The sequence below is a fragment of the Meriones unguiculatus genome (assembly GCF_030254825.1).
Source record: "Meriones unguiculatus strain TT.TT164.6M chromosome X unlocalized genomic scaffold, Bangor_MerUng_6.1 ChrX_unordered_Scaffold_30, whole genome shotgun sequence".
In the NCBI taxonomy this organism is placed as follows: Eukaryota; Metazoa; Chordata; class Mammalia; order Rodentia; family Muridae; genus Meriones; species Meriones unguiculatus.
The window spans coordinates 4,468,043-4,483,475 of NW_026843706.1; positions in this window are offsets into that span (position 1 = coordinate 4,468,043).

The following is a 15,433-nucleotide window of genomic DNA, read 5'->3' on the forward strand; positions in this document are numbered from 1 at the left end:
TCACACTTTTATTTATTTGTTTGTGCTATTAGAGAACCACTTTGTAGTGAATATGAGGAAAAATGCTTATTAGACTAATGACAGCAGAATAATAGAAATGAGACATGTAGACAAATCTGCTTCTAGAAAATAATGTGGAGTTACAAGAAGGCTGAAAGTCTGCAAAGATCAGGAGATGCCAAGTGCTAAAAGTAGATAAATAACACAGAGGAAAATGAAAATGAATGATAGTGTTTAGAATGACTGTTTTGTCTTTATTCCATTTGAAAGCTCTAGTATTTCATTAGACATTTAGAAATTCTTCCAAATTGACTATTTTTATCCTGCACATGTTGTTATAACTTTTGTGGGTATCATTTTCTCTTATGTTACATATAGTTTTGAGTATGTACACACAAACACACTTTTGAATTATATAGTGGAATACACTCTCAGGAGAAGGTATTGATATGGAAAATAAATGAATGAGTATGTTTGAGACAAGTAATGTTGGTTCTTAAACATAAATAATCCCTATCTATAGCCATATATATTTTTGTAACAGTTACTATTGCTATTAAACAACCTTCCTTGTAATATAGGAGATAACATATCAAGCTATCTTTAATAGAAATGCAGGCTTTCTTTCAGTTTTCAGTACAGTATCATGAAACTTTTTTTTTTTTTTTTTTTTTTTTGCCTCTTGGTGAAGTTCTTTATTTAGAATGAAACCACAAGGTCATGACATAAAGAAAGCTATTTTGTCTATACAAACTTTTTAAAATTTTTTTTTCTCATTTAACACCCTAAGGAATGTTTCATTTATAAGCAATCTTTCATGTCCTGTTGTTTGAGAGTGGGTGAAGATTTCAAAAAATACTCATTTCTTTTTTATCCTATGTTGTGGGTTATAATATTTACTAATAATATATCTTTTAGTTAAGCAGCAGTTATTCCTAAACAGCTGTATAACCAAATCATCACACAAAGACTAGGATTTATTTAATTAACCTAGAGCACAATGCTGGGCAATAGTTACTCTATCCTAAACCTCCAAGCCCAGATAGTTTTCTACCATTCAGATTCACCTATTATACTTGCTTTTAGGCATATCTTAGGTCCGGTTCATTTCTCCACGTGGTTCCAAGACCTCACCTGCCAATTCTCCCCTCTTCTCCCTTCCTGCTTCCTTCTCCTCCCCTCTCCAGACCAGGATGTCCCACCCTTTCTTTTCCATTGTTCAGCACTGGGGCTGGTTGTTTAATTGACAATATAGACAACAAATGGTGGTATGTTTACACAAACTTGAGATAGATGATGCTTAGAATAAGCATCACAATGCTATGTCTGGATTAAAATCAGATAGTGGGGTAGAGGAATCAGCATTTGAGTGAACAAGGGTAAATTAAAAAAACAACAACATTATACCAACATTTTCCCCTTTAAGTCCAATAAAAGTGTTCTTTTGTTTCAATAAAATAATAATTATAAAATTATGAAAAGTATTAGGTAAGGTTTACATGTGCAACATCCAGTTTACATGTACTTGGCAACTTAGGAGATAGTATCTGATTATCTTAACTACCTTGACAAGTTTAGAGTTCTATACCTAAATTAACTTTTATCATTATTGGTATTACCTGTTTAAAAACATTTTCTTAAATTCCAAACAACTTAAGCTTAATCGTGAAACTATAACTATTTGGTCTTCAACTCCATCAGAGACTTGAGAAGAAATAAAATTAGTTACTGGAGTAAATGAGAAATGCATGTTAGCAGCTTCCAAAACATAAAAAAATTGACAGAAACAGTTGGTGCCTTCTGGCTCAGAATACTTGACAAAAATATATATGAAGAAGGAACTATTCAGGACTTGCTTACACTGTTTTGGCAGAGTTCAGCAGTCAATTTGTCCTGCATTTAAGCTTGCCCATTTTGGGCTGAATTCTGTGTGTCATGAAGTGATACTCAAGTGGCTCACTTGACATATTTGAAGCCATCTCCATATGGACGTTCTTTGATGTTCTTCATCTTCATTGAGGTTGGCTGGGTACTGCCAGGAGATGACCTGTCTCATCATCAAAAATCTTTAAAGTAAGAAACATATTTTAAAATCCTAGAATCTGTAGGTCTCTGAAGTTTTTGAAGACTACCTATCTTTATGTAATTGCTCTGTCTACAAAATCATATCTGTTAAACCTAGGATGTATACTCCTATGATAAATTAGACCAGTGTCTGACATGACTATGAATTGATTAGCTAGCAATTAACTTGTATTATATAATATCTTAAACATTTTGTAATAGCAGTTTAAAAATATTAGAAGTAACCTTGAACTTGTATCAATATACTAAAATTGACCAATATAATAAAAGACTTATTTTACATCAATATATAAAATCCTATACCAGAGTTAAAATTAACCTTATTTGAGAATAACAAATAAAACCTTAAATTGATTCAATAAACTACCTTTTGTCTTGTTATTCCTATAAGATATCCCTGTATTCCCCTTTCTTTCTTTTCAACCCTCTTTTTTCCTTGTCTAAGAAAGAAAGATAGAGAAAAGAAAAAGAAAAAGAGAGAAATCCCTTATTCTAACTTGTTTCTCTCTGAATAAGACCATTAATAATTTATAACCATCTCTCTATTACAATAAACATTCATAGCCACAGAAAACAACCAAAAACCTACCCAACCCCCCTTAAGGAAAATTGGACGGCCTTCTCATGGATTTCTTCTAGGTGACATTTTGGACATGCAGAAATTCAGTGAGGGGCCCCAAAGGAAATTGGAAAAAATCGTTAATTAAGCTAGAATTAACGTTTGTGGTCCAGTCTTTGAATGTTGAGAAATTTCAGGCTTAACAGAAGTCCTGTTTGGAACAGTCTAAAATGCTGAACAAATTGAGATTAGTAGTGGGAGCAGGCTTTGATGAGAAATAGCGATTGAAGCAGTTGAGGCAGGAACATGCAGAATGCTAGAACATGCAAGATGCTGGAACAGATGTGTTAATGCCTCAGCATGTTGGAAGGAGGATTCTGTCAGGTTTGATTCAGTGTCTCCAGTGTCCAGTCCTTTTGTTCTGCAAACGTATAACTTCTCACAAGCATTATACAGTTCTAAAATTATAAATGTATGAGATGTGCATGATAAAAATAAACTGTGAGCCAATTTTATCTATGCCAATTAAAAGAATAGCATAATAAATTTTTTGAAGATATTATAGTCAAGGATTTATTTGCCCTGTATTGTTGAAGTTCTGGCTGAAGACTTTTTTTTTTTTATGTCTCAGTCAATATCAGAGTTGTTCCCATGTAAAGGGATCATCAGCAATATAAGCTACCATTATTATTGAACATACAATCATTAACATGTTGAAATCAAAACAAGGTTGTATAGCTCAAAGTATCTTTTGGGGGCTCTTGGGCACCTGTTGTATTAGGCCAAGCTGCTACCTATCTCCTGAGAGAAGGTCTTCTATTAGAGAGAGAAGATGGTTGCTTAGAGCAATAGAAAAGGCTTGTTTTAAGTAAACTTCATATAAACTCCTTTCTAATTTAGAATTTAAGCATACTTTAGGTATCTTGTTCCTGTTTAGAGGTTTAGGCCTAGGTTTTTATATATGTTGTAGTTATTTTTATCCTATCCTCCTTTTTATATAGAATGGGCAGTTATGCATTCATAGTCAAACTTTATATAAACTCCCTTTTACCTTTATCATTTAAGCATATCCTAGGCATCTTGTACTTGGGTTTTTAAATTGGTTGTGGCTATTTTCTGGCTTGCCCCTTTTTTATACAGAATGGGCAGTTATACCTTTATAGCCAAACTTTATATAAATTCCCTTTTACATTTAGCATTTAAGCATATCCTAGGCATTTTGTACCTGGGTTTTTACATTTGTTTTGTCTATATTTGGCTTGCTCCCTTTTTGATATGGGATGGATAGTTTTACATTTCAAACATACAAATTATAATTTTTGAGTTTTTGGACTTAAATAGGCTGGCATGTACTTTGCCACCTGTAAGCCTGTGGTGTCTTTTTTTGAATCAGGCATGACCAACATTTGTCCTCCATGAAAATGTCTCACGTTCGAAATGATAAGCCAGCTTCCAGAGCAGTCTGACACCATAATTTAGTCAGCATTTAATAGTTTTTTGACATGGGAGGCACGCAGTTTGCATGTTTGTCTCCCAGCCTAGTTTTGAGTTCTTATATTGACCAACAGATTCTATTTCTTAAGCCAAAATGCTCCTTTGTACCACTTTTGTAGAAATACCAGTTTCGGGGATTGTCTGGCCTTTTTAGAGTAGTGTGATACTTTCCTGACATAAACCTAAAATTGATGTGAATCCAACTTATACGGTAACCTTAAAGAAAATTATATTATTTTGAATCTTACACTACCATTGCAAGTAGCTAAACAGCAGGAGTTGCCATCCTGGCTTTTATTATGTAAATTATGCTGATCTAGAGCTTAGAGATTTGTCTGTTTCTTTTTTTTAAATTTATTTGTGTTGGGATTAAAGGCATCTGCCTTCACCAACTTGTTCAAATATTTTTTCATCCATATTATTGTAACTCAAATCCTTTAAATGAAAATTAGGCAATGAGACAAGAAAATTTTAAGTTTTGTGTCAGTTGTGCCAACTTATGTTGTAACAAGCAAAGCCCAGTTGGTATTTTTTGGAATTTAGGTGATGTTTCAGTGAATTGATGGATCCTTACCAGAAAGAGCTGACAAGTATCTTGCAGCCAGAGAGCTTTGAATTTTAGCTGTTATTTATCTAATTATTAGGAAGTGTGCCCTTTCTATTGTCTGTAACTTAGTATTCCAATCCTTGGCTTTTTTCCCCATTTTCTCCTTGAACTTTCTTGGAGAAGGCGTGGAGAAGAGCCATCATCATTAAGCATATTGCAACCAGATCCATGACTATGACAACCAAAACAAAGCCAAAAGGGATTAAAACACCCTCTGCCATGACATTTTTTATTTTAGATGTAGTTTTAGGTTAAGCTTTGTGTAGAGGTCTGTCAGCCTCCAGTTTCTTTCTTTCCTGCCATGGCTGCTGAACTGAGCCAGTTGAGTCAGCCACACTATAAGGGAGCCATACTTGTGTACCCGTTGGTTAGACTGCAGCAGCAGCCAGTTTTGTTAAGTTTCCAGTCTGCCACTGTAGGCTGTCTTTTGCTCTGTGGCCTGTTTAAGAGTCTCTCTTAAAGAGACAGTAATTGACCTGGGAGTTTTTAGGTTTTAATTTTGGGTTGTATCACTGGGAACTTATTCCCCTCATCGAATTATGTTTTAAATGGTGTGGATACTTAGATTAGTTGGGTGGCATTTGTTGTGGGTTATGATATTTACTAATAATATATCTTTTAGTTAAGCAGCAGTTATTCCTAAACAGCTGTATAACCAAATCACCACACAGAGACTAAGATTTATTTAATTAACCTAGAGCACAATGCTGGGCAATAGTTACTCTATCCTAAATCTCCAAGCCCAGATAGTTTCCTACCATTCAGATTCACCGATTATACTTGCTTTTAATCATATCTTAGGTCTGGTTCATTTCTCCACGTGGTTCCAAGGCCTCTCCCGCCAATTCTCCCTTCTTATCCCCTCCTGATTCCTTCTCCTCCTCTCTCCAGACCAGGATGTCCCACCCTATCTTTTCCATTGCCCAGCATTGGGGCTGGTTGTTTAATTGACAATATAGAGAACAAATGGTGGCATGTTTACACAAACTTGAGACAGATGATGGTTAGAATAAGCATCACAATGCAATGTCTGGATTGAAACCAGATAGTGGGGTAGAGGAATCAGCATTTGAATGAAAAAGGGTAAATTGTATACATTCCAAAAGAACATTATACCAACAATACTAGTTGTCTTGTGTTTATAACATTGTTAATTCAAGCCTATAATCCACAATCCATTCTGAAACACTGAAATAAAATAGTTAAATAAGGCAAATTCCATTTATTTGTACATTCCTTTCTTTACCAATCACAATTTTTGGGGTTCTTTTTATATCTTTACCTGATACAAAGGCCAACAGCTCCAATATCTGGCCTGTGGTCTTTAGAAACCTGAAAGAAGATTATGGGATGGTTTGTTGTTGTTTATTTTGTTTGTTTTTGGACATGGTCTCACTATGTAGCCCTCTCAAGCCTGGAGCTCACTATGTAGACCAGACTGCTTCAAACTTGCATTAGACTCTTGACTCCGTCCAGTGTACAAAGATTACAGGTGTAAGGCACCATATCCAGTGTGATGCTTGGAGTCTGTATAATGTACCATATTAATCTCTTAGGGCTATCAAAGTAATAGTCTGATTTTCTTAAACAGCCTAATATTTTCACATAATTTTAGATGCTAGAATTCCCATATCATAATTGTGGAAGAACTGAGTTTTCTTCATGCCTCTTTATTTGGTTTGTAGATGGTCACTTTCCCCCATGACTTTGTGTGGACAGAGAAAGACTGCATATTTAAGCATCACCATTTTCCAAAGTAGTGAAGATTAGGATTTTAATATGTAAAAGAATAAATTTATAACATAAATTTATTAACATAATGTAAGAATGTTTAGTTCACATCTATCTGTTTCAGTTCCTATCATTTGAATTAATGTAAATATTTGTATAACATATGTTTGGCAAGCCAAGAGTGCTCCAGGGCATTTAAAAATGTAGCTATGCCAACACATTTGGTAGGTAATCTAGTCATATTGGACAGACTGCCTGGCTTTCATATCTACATGTACACTGAACTGAAGCCAAATATGTAGTTTTTGTACCTTCTGCTGTTTTCCCATCCCAAATGAGATGAAATTACTTGGGGAAAATGTTGAAAGTGAAATAATCTAGAAGAAACTTCAGAGTTTTTCCCCACACTCTTCCTGCTTTCTTCTAAAGCATATTTGAGTGCATATATATATATGTATATATATATATATATACATATGTATGTATATATGCACATATATGTTTTACAAATATATTATGGGGAAATGGTATAATGTAACTCATTCATTATAATCTCCCTTAGGTACATTTATACAAATATTTGAGGTGCTACATCACCCTCCCTTTGTTATTCCCTATTCCTTCCTTCCCATCCTGTTTCCTTTTTCTCTTTCTTTCTCTTTTTTCTTAATCTACTAAACTTGCAAGCAATTCTCATTTACAAGGAAGATGGCTGGCCTCCAGTAAACTGATTGCTAATGTAATTCATTTACCACTCATCTCTGTGATCACTGCAAGTCATCTGATGAGGACAATGAAGTTAATAAGGACAAAGAAAAGAAGAGATACAGGGAAGGTGAGTGATAAGGAAAAAAGCACAGCATTGCAAAGCACATGGGGAAGAGAGCAGACTGTAACCTTCTTAAAGGGCACTAGGAAGGTAGGAAGAAGAGGATGAGGGTACCTGTCTCCCTAAGCAGCTGATCATATTACCTGAGTGGATTGTCTGCCAAAAATCTTAATTAAAGCAAAGGTGTTGTTTTGAAGAGAATGTGCATATAAGAATGATTATATGGCTTTGGTATATAATTTCTTTGTTCTACAGAAGAATATAGTCCTTGTAGAAGTATTACCAGACTGACAAAATTTCCACAGATATAAAAGGATAATTTACCAACAAAATATAAAAATCTACCAATGTAAATATCACTAGAGTTGTAACAAAGGAGATTTTCCTTATTTCCATTGAATCTAAAAAGCTAGCTTGTTTCTTGGTGAATTAGTCCAGTGCTATTACGAAAGAATTACAAAAAGCACATTTGATTTTCTGCTCGATGAGTAGAAGTAACTTCAATAGATTCCTGACATTCATCACTAGACAAACGAGCTAAAGATATGGAAGTTATTTGCATATGTTAGTATTTTTTTTGCTGATGAGAATTGTAAAGAGGATTTACCTTAACCATTTTAGGATTTACTAATTAGACAGCTATGAACTGGGAGCTGGGAGGATTGATTATTTCAGGTGCATTCAATATGAAAGTAGGATTTATCTGTCAGAGGACACTATATTCATTCCAGCTGTCCAAATGGCACAGGTGTTAAAAGAGTCTGGGACCTAAAGAAAGTCAGAAAGCAAAAGCAGGTGATAGATCAATATATACTTTGAATAATCTCTTATAGCTGAACATTTCCAAAGCAAAGTGAAACATGTTTAAAATTGTGTGGATCCTAGGTTCAACTTGAGAAGTTATTAATCACACAATACTGGTTAAATTCATTTTCTTTCATTACTGTAGTAAGTTTATCTACAAAAAATTAAGCATACAATGACATCTACCCATGTTCAAAGGCATTTGAAGGTCAAACAATGTGGTATAGGCAAGCCTGATACAATAATGATCACACAACAAATAGTAATTATTCTTATTAGTCTTGTTATTGTTATAGTTAAAATATGCATACTACTTCCTTATGCATGTTAGAAAAAAAAACCCAAAATTTAAAAGTATTGAGGGAAGGGTAGTCCTCAGCCTGAAAAAGAAAATTAGTGTTCTTCATTGCAAAATAATGTGTCTGTAGTTAAGAAACTAAAATGAGCATTTCTTTAAGTGTTTCTCTGCCATTTGGTATTCCTCTATTGAGAATTCTCTGTTTAGCCCTGTACCCCCCCCCTGCTTTTTTTACTTGGATTACTTGATTTATTGTTTTTTAACTTCTTGAATTCTTTATAAATTCTAGATATTAGCTCTCTGTCAGATATAGGGTTGGTGAATATCCTTTCCCAATCTGCAGGCTGTCTGAGATTTCGCTTTACACCCACAGGAATGGCTTAGATCAAAAACTCAATTGACAACACTTGCTGGAGAGGATATGGAGAAAGGGGAACCCACCTCCATTGCTGGTGGGAATGTAAACTTGTACAACCATTTTGGAAATCAATATGGTGCTTTTCAGAAAATTAGGAATAGTGCTAACTCAAGATCCAACTATACCACTCGTAGGCATATATCCAAAAGATGCTAAAGTACACAAGAGCATTTGCCCAACCATATTTGTAGCAGCTTTATTAGTAATAGCCAGAATCTGAAAACAAGCCATATGTCCCTCAGTTGAGGAATGGGTACAGAAATTGTGGTACATTTACACAATGGAATACTACTCAGCAATTAAAACAAGGAAATCATGAAATTTTCAGGCAAATGGTGGGATCTAGAAAAGATCATCCTGAGTGAGGTATCCCAGAAGCAGAAAGACACACACGGTATATACTCACTTATAAGTGGATATTAGACATATTATATTTGATAATCATACTAAAATATGTATACCTAAAGAAGCTAATCAAGAAGGATCACCCTGGGGAAGATGCTCAATCCTCATTCAGAAAGGCAAATGGGAGAGACATCGGAAGAAGGTGAAAACAAGGAACAAGACAGGAGCCTACCACAGCGGTCCTCTGAAAGACTCTACCCAGCAGGGTATTAAAGTGGATGCTGAGACACATAGCCAAACTTTTGGCAGAGTGTAGGGAATCTTATGAAAGAAAGGGGAAATAGAAAGACTTGGAAGGGTCTGGAGCTTCACAAGGAGAACAATAGAACCAAAAAATTTGGGCCCAGGGGTCTTTCTGAGACTAATACTCCAACCAAGTGTCATTCATGGAGATAATATCCAGTGGCAGGTCTTTCTCCAAATGGGCTCCCTAATAAGCTGTCCCTAATAAGCAGCAGGGACTGTCTTTGGCATGAACTCAGTGGGTGGCTCTTTGATTACTTACCTCTGAGGTGAGAGCAGCCTGACCAGGCCACAGAGAAAGATTATGAAAGACAGTTCTGATAGGCTAGGGTCAGATGGAAGGGGAGGAGATACTTCCCTATCAGTGGACTGAGGAAAGGTCATGGGAGGAGATGGAGAGCGAGATTGAGAGGGAATGAGAATAGGGGCTACAGCTGGGATTCAAAGTGAATAAATTGTAATAAATAAAAATCATAATAAAAAAGACAATTCAAGAAAAGAAAATAGAATGAAAGAATTTTCTGTATGTGAAAATTCTTTTGGTAGGGATATTGTGATCTTATATAACTCAGGCTGGCCTCAACCTTGCCACCATCCCACCTTAGCTTACTGAGTTCAGGAATTATATGCTTGACTAGAAAAATTATTCATTGCTTTGATGTTACAACATAGTTTTTGTTTTGTTTTATTTTTAAACATATAATGAAAAGTGTGTTACATTGAACTGTGGTTTATTGTAGTTTGCTTTCTTTGCCACTCAACAATTTTGGACTTATCTGAATAATAATTTATATCATTTTCTTTGGTTATTTTTAAAATATAAAGTTTATATGATGAGATAGTTTTTAATACTTTTATCCAGTATAATGCTTTTCTAAAATTCCATGTGTGTAATATTTTGATTGAATAAGTAGGCTTGATTGGATATATTTATAAAGTAATTTAATTGTATCTGCCAATATCTAGCTCTTGATGTTTATTTTACAGGGTTTGAGGTTTTTTGTTGTTGGCCTTTGATCTGATTTAACTAAGACCTCATGATTTTGATGTTCACTTACAGGAAAGAAAATAACCTCAGTCCATAGTGTCTTATATTTCACTTTAAGGCTTTATTGTTTGTTTTGTTCTGTTTTATGGTTTTGTTTGTTGTAGTATGGTTTTTGCAGTCTGGTTGCTAGTCGGTGGGTGGTGCATGGTCAATCCTGACTGCCTTTCTTTTCCTTCTTCCCCTTGTGTATTAACCCCTTTACCCTGAAACATTTTCAAAAAACTATAGATCTTGTGCTTCAGGGGATAGATGAGTAAAACACACAAAAAAATTCTGGCTTGTCTGCCATTCCTTGCTGATATACTACTAAATCTTTCTGGAGGTGCCAGATGCTTAAAATTGTCTTGGAATGGGGCATATAGCTCAGTGAAATAAAAATAATAAAAATCGTTTAGTATATGGGAGGCCCTGGTTCTACACTCAGCACAACATAAAAGAATGCATGACTAAATACATAATTAAAAGTTAAAGCACACAATATTTGAGAAGTATCTTATTGATTCATCAAATACTTCTGTGGTGATTTGCTTCACTTCATTACTTACAGTTTCTCTCTCACATTCAGTGTTCCCTTGGTAGAAGCAAATGCATTTGTGATTTCCCTTGGTTGATTATTAACTTCCTTAGCTTCCAGTCATCTGGAGGAAATTTCAAATTCCACTTGTTCCTTCAGCAAAAAAAACCTCTTTTTTAATATTTTTTTATTATTTATTTCCATGTACACATGTGTGTGCATGTATATGTGCATGTACCTGAGGTTAGGAACATCCCTTGGAGCCGGAGTTACAACCAGTTGTAAACTGCTTGATATGGGTGCTGGGAGTCGAACTCATGTCCTCTGCAAGAACAATACAAGTTCCTAACCCCTGAGCCATCTCTCCAGCCCCGCAAAAAAAAAAAAAAAAAAAAAAAAAAACTCTTACATAAGAGCTGAAATGAAGCCACATTAACTCTCCTGCGTGTAAGAGAAAATCTCTCCCAAATTGTTCTATGTAGGCACATGATTCCCTAATGAAGCAATGCTTTGTGCACCTCTCTTCTACAATAGCCTGTTGGCCAGATCCTGGACCCTTGAATTAATTAGGGATGAGTTTGACCCTCATCCGGTATGCATTTCAAACAGCATGAGGAATAAATGTAACTTTCCAGACAGTCTCATTAAGAGTTTTTTCCTCAGGTATGGGGAAAGTAGTCTCAGTAAATCCATTTGCTTTCTTTAGTTTCAAACCGTCTCTTTTAGTTTCAACTACTTTTGGTATTTTTATATCCTCAACTTTAGTGTGAAGTTAAGAGGATGTTATTTTTGTTAACCAAAAGGTAACAGTCTACTGTTGAAAATACAATCATTAAGTAGTGTGTCACAATAGAGGATCTATCATTTACAACGTTTAGTCTTTTACAGCTATGCACTATGTCCTGTTCTTTACTCTCCTTTATATAGTTTCATCTAGAAGCATACAAATTTGAGTTAATATAATATTTAACACATTATATGCATAATTGTGTTAAGATGCATAACACAAAATTTACCCACGTATAACTTTTTAAACATATAATTTTGTAAAGTTGAGTATACTGAGAGAGACTGTGGTTGAACACAGACTGTATTTTAAATATCTCCATGTGTATAAAAGAATTCCAGCTTTTTGTGTTTAATTTTTAAAAAGAAAATTGATTGGAATATTGGTTGCTGAAGGCTTAACCAACCAGCATAATGGAGAATAAGCCAGTATCATGAGAGGCATGGATAATAATGAGATATAATCTCAAGACAATTCAACAATAATAATGGCAATCCTCAATTGGGAATGGAAGGATGACTTCTGAAAGCTAGGCTGTGTAAGTCTAGATTCTATAGCCACCCTATTTATAGTACTTCAGTGTTCATAACATGTATACTGCTTTTTAAACTGAATTATTTTGTATTTTTACTTTATAAATCATTTATTAATGCTGCACAATTTTTATTTCCTCACGGTTCATGTCTTATAAGATTTTCTTACTATTGACTTTATGACTGACAAACTGTTATGCCCATAGCAAACCTCATTTATTTGATACTGGTATTTTCTGACTTAAGTTTTCAAGAAAGGAAATGTAACTGCCTATGCTTATTTTCTCATGCTATATGAGGATGTTCAGGTCAAGGACTGGTTGCCCTTAGGTCAAAATGTGGTCCATATAGCTCCTCCTTGAACAGAGGTTAAAGGGGGATTGATTCCTGAGAACAAACCCTGTGTTTGACAGAGAACACGAGTCATTTCTTTTGTCATTAGTAAAGGAAAAGCAAGAGGAGAGCGAAATCTTCTTTGTAAATGGTTAAGTAAGAATGGCCACTTCTCTCATATTCATGTCAGTATTTGTCTGAAAACAGGGCTTTTGTAATAGATGAAGAATACTAAAAAATGTTGTCTGAAAATGGGATTTTTTTTTCATTTTTCATTATTTATTCATTTTTTATTATTAGTTACATTTTATTAACTTTATATGCCAGCTGTATCCTGCTCCCTCATTCTCTCCCATTCTCACCCTCCCTCCCTCATCTCCTCCCTGCCCCTTCCCAAGTCCACTGATTGGGGAGGACCCCCTCCCCTTTCATCTGAGCCTGTTTTATCAGGTATCTTCAGGACTGGGTGCAAAGTCCTCCTCTGTCTCCTAGCAGGACTGATCATCCCTTGGGGGGTGGGGAGGTTAAAGAGCCTGCCATTGAGTTCATGTCAGAAATAGTCCCTGTTCCCCTTACTAGGGAAAAGCAATTGGTTACTGAGATACCATGGGCTACATCCGAGCAGAGGTTCTAGGTTATATCCATACATGGTCCTTGGTTGAGTGTCAGTCTCAGAAAAGACCTCTGTGCCCATATATTTGGTCCTTTTAGAGGTCCTATCATCTCCACATCATACTAACTCCCCCTTCTGTCATATGATTCCCTGCACTCTGCCGAAGGCAGGCAAATGGTGGGATCTAGAAAAGATCATTCTGAGTGAGGTATCCCAGAAGGAAAAAGACACACATGGTATATACTCACCTACATAGACCTATAAGATATGATAAACATAATGAAATCTATACATCTAAAGAAGATAAACAAGAAAGAAGACCAGGGGTAAGATGATCAAAACTCACTTAGAAAGACAAATGGGATGGGCATTGGACGTAGGAGAAAACAAAGAACAGGACAGGAGCCTACTGCAGAGGGCCTCTGAAAGCCCTCTACCTAGCAGTGTACCACAGCAGATACTAAGACTCATAACCAAACCTTCAGCAGAGTGCAGGGATTATTTTTAAAGTTTTTTTTTTAATTTAAAGTTTATTATAAAACTTTTGAGATTCTGATTGTAGGGATTTATTTTGAGGAATAGGTGGGCCATTTTTCTGATTGGAGCCACCCAGCAGCGGACCCTGAGACAAGAATGTTACTACAAACTTTTTTTTCCAAATACATGCTTTCTTTCTTTTTTTTTCATCTTTTTTCTTTATTAATTACACTTTATTCACTTTCTATCCCCCCCCGTGGTTCCCTCCCTCCTCCCATCCCAATCCCTCCCTTCCTCCACCCTCTGCATGCATGCCCCTCCCCAAGTCCACTGATATAACCACAGACACTGAAGGAAGAAGTCAAACTTTTTATTTGGGAGGTGATAATAGTAAACAAAGGCAAGGGAAGTGAACAATGGGACAAAGAGAGGACAGCCAATAAAAATGCATCATTACATTGTTCACACTATAGCTCATTCTACTGATCAACTCTAAGAAATTCAGAACACACTTCAGATTTATCCCACCAGAGAATATAGGTTGCTAAGTATTTCTCCAGGAATATTCTGCTCATTAATAACTGAAGCATGCTTCTGGGACTATTAATTGTCTGGTAATTTTGTTTCACCATGAACACAGTTCATAGCTTCATGCTCAGTAAAAAGTTTTCAAGCTAGGAGTCATAGGGGTTTACAGTTAGAAATCTTGAATCTTCAGTAGACAATGCAGGAAGACTGCCAGAATGCATTGCCATTGTTTTCTCTAGCATCCCTCCTATATTCTTCTTCCTTGAGTAATCCTAACCTCACCAGTTATTTATTTCTTAGGCTAGAAGGCCTTACCAAGATTTTAAGAGTAATCTTCTTGAAGTTTAGCCAGTTGTGGAAATTCTATTCTCTTTGTGTAGATATGGACATCTTCTGTGTAGTTATGGTGCCATCATTCTTGAGATATGTGATAGGATATCCTGGGGAAAGGCCTCTCCATTCTTAGAAAGGAAGCATTTTATTTTGCAGTATAAATGCCACATATTAGTATATCACATGAAAATGTTAGATCCACCAATGTACAAAAAGCCCTAAATTAGCTAATCCTAAAGATGGGTTATGTTGTAATTTTTTTCCTTTTGAGAGGTGACATCTTTTACTGATTACTTACCCCCCCCCCTTTTTGAGAGAGAGTTTCTCTGTGTAGCCCTGACTATCTTAGAACTCACTATGTAGACCAGGCTGGGCTTGAACTCAGAGATCCACCTACCTCTGGTTTCTGAATGCTAGAACTAAAGGTGTGCATAGCCATGCTTAGCTGACTTAAATCCTGTGTTTATGCAACTTCAATTCTTGGTGGCTTTTAGATATTCTCTACCATTAAGTTAGAATTACGCATCAAACACTACTTCTTCATAGTGAGGTGCAGTGGCTGTCTCAAGAGCACATGCTGAGTACTGATTGAAATATGAGCTAAGTAACCACTTCCCCCACTCCAGAATATGAATTTTACATGAAAGACTGCCAATGAAAAATTCACTACTCATATTTAAGTAGTAATAGACATTTCCCCCAAACTGAGCAAAGTAAAACTGTTATTTTAAGTAAAATGACTGACAATATGTGTTGCCAATGATAAACTCGAAGCTTACAAGTAAATTTTAGAT